Source organism: Pipistrellus kuhlii, unplaced genomic scaffold (genome assembly GCF_014108245.1).
Source record: "Pipistrellus kuhlii isolate mPipKuh1 unplaced genomic scaffold, mPipKuh1.p scaffold_m20_p_1, whole genome shotgun sequence".
NCBI classification, from domain to species: domain Eukaryota; kingdom Metazoa; phylum Chordata; class Mammalia; order Chiroptera; family Vespertilionidae; genus Pipistrellus; species Pipistrellus kuhlii.
In genome coordinates, this window is record NW_023425404.1 from 31,162,984 (window position 1) to 31,165,670 (window position 2,687).

Consider the following 2,687-nt stretch of genomic DNA (forward strand, 5'->3'; position numbering starts at 1 on the left):
TCACCAACATTAAACCTGGGATCCAGTACGAGCATTGGCCTTGGCTGACCTTGGGTACAGGACTTTAGCTCAGGACATTGGGCTTCTCTGCTTCAAAACAGGAGCATCGCCCAGCCGGTGTGGCTCAGTGGTTGGGAGTCTGCCTATGAACCAGGAGGTCACTGGTTCAATTCCTGGTCATGACACAGGCGCGGGTTTCAGGCTCAGTCCCTGGTGGAGAACGTGCTGGAGGCAGCCAATCAGTGATTCTCCCTCATCATTCTCTCCCTCTCCCTTCCTCTCTGAAGTCAATAAAAATACAAATTTTTAAAATCCAATACAAGATCCCAAGAGAAGACAGGGAAGAAAATGAAATGCAAATAGGCATAGCTCAAACCCCTTACATCATGGAGGGAACATCAGGTCCCAGAGACTATCTGTATATATAAAAAGCCAGTGTCCATGACAACTGGGATGAACAAAGAACAGGCCACCCTGGCCCACGAGTGGGCTGAACAGCTGACCTCTTGGTCCCTGCCTCCGGCCCGCAGGCTCCAATGGATCAGCGATTGTGAACTGGGGAACTGGGGTGGGTAGTGGGAGGAACAGGCTGGCTGTCAGGCTATTGAGATCACCAGCTCATACCTGGCTGCCCCGGGGGCTCAGGTCTGCGGGAAAGCAGGCACGGGCAACTTCACCTCCATATGCGTGCACCAGGCCGGCTGCTGATGGAACATGCTGCCCGCTTGATGCCCACTCAGGGCTGCTCACACAGTGTCGCCACCACTGCTGCCGCTGCTGCTAGTGCTTGAGGCACTGACAGAAGCCGCAGGGCACGCCCACGACCTACCCGCCCCGGCATGAGTGGCTTGAGCAGCCGGCTGGCCCTGTGCACATGCATGGAGGTGAAGTTGCTGGCGCCTGCTTTCCCACAGGCCTGAGCCCCAGAGCAGCCAGGGATGAGCTGGGGATCCCAACGGCCTGACAGCCCAGCAGTGGAGGCAGCCTTCGGCCTAGGGACTGGCGAATGGGCAGAAGATGGCCCTGAAGGAGGCTAGGCACTAGGGAAAATAAAATGCAAATAGGCATAGCTCAAACCCCTACCCACACGATTTCCTGTGCTGGGCCTCTAGTTATAAACAACAAATCACCAGGGCCAAACTCTGTGCTAAAGGCTTCATGTGTTTTATTACCCCATTTAATCACCACAACCCTAATGCAGTTACTCCTTGCTGACTAACTGAGGCTGAGAAGGATTGAGCAATTTGCCTAAGTGTCCCAGCTAGTTAGGAACAATACCAGGATTGAAACTCTGCCTCAGAGGGTTGTCAAGCTTTGCCATTGGTCTCTCTTCTCACAGGGACGCTGCCTCCCCAGGCAGCCTCTTGGCTTCTGATTGAGACACAAGTCATTCCTCCCAGCTCTCAGGTCTGGCCCAAGCTTTAGGCCCAAGGTGCCTTCTTGACCCACCTTAAGATTCATGGGGGCAAAGATGAATTCCCATTTACTCCAAACCTGCTTTTCACCTTCCCAACCCTGGCATTCAAGTCACAGTTAAGGTACTTCCCACATAACTTGAGGTCAACTCTCACCTTCCCACTGTCACTAAAACATCTGCACCCCTCAGCCTCCACCTCCCAGTCTCCCGTCCAGCCTCCTCTTACCGTCCCCTCGCAGCAGGAAGGGTCTAAATGCCATACAATTGTGCCATGCCTCTGCCCCTGAACTCCTTCCCATTGTTCTCCCGCTAAAGGCAGGGTCCCTTCCCTCGGTCTAGGGCAGTGGTCAGCAAACTCGTTAGTCAACAGAGCCAAATATCAACTGTACAAGGATTAAAATGTCTTTTGAGAGCCACATTTTTTATACCCAAACTTCTTCTAACACCGCTTCTTCAAAACAGACTCGCCCAGGCCGTGGTATTTTGTGGAAGAGCATCACACTCAAGGGGCCAAAGAGCCTCATGTGGCTCGCGAGCAGCAGTTTGCCGACCACGGGTCTAGTCTGTTCCTCTGCCACCAGCACCCGGCCGCCCTCACTGAACTTGTTTCTGTTCCTCCCAACACCAGCGTCAGTCTTTCCGCAGGTCCCTACCAACTCTAGAGCAATATGCAAATCTTGGCCGCCAGGCAAAGCTTCCCGCCCCCCAAGACAGGCAACCCCCCAGCAAATCCCAGCTGCGACAGGGCCACCTGTGCCGCTCTCCAGGCCCCGGTCCCCGCCCCTGCCCCTCGCGGGAGAGGCATGGATGGGGCGTCCCGTCCGCCCGGGCGAAGATCGCCCCGCCTTCCTAGTGCCCTCCTCCCGCCCTCCAGGCCCCGCCCACCAGCTCTCCAGGCCCCGCCTCCTCTAACCTCCGCTGCCAGCCCCGCCCCCGGGTGCCCTGCTCCCGCCTGCGCCTCGGAGGGCCGCGAGCTCTCCTGCCTTCCCGCCCTGGTCCCACCCTCCCGCCCGCCCGACCCCGCCCCGGTGCCGGACCCCGCCCACCGGCTCTCCAGGCCCCGCCCTCCGCCAGGCCCCGCCCTTCTCTAACCTCATCTTCCAGCCCCGCCTCCCGCCCGCACGGCCCCGCCCCGGTGCCGGACCCCGCCCACCGGCTCTCCAGGCCCCGCCTCCTCTAACCTCCGCTGCCAGCCCCGCCCCCGGGTGCCCGGCTCCCGCCTGCGCCTCGGGGCCTCGCGCTCTCCCGCCCGCCCGCCCCGGCCCGCCCT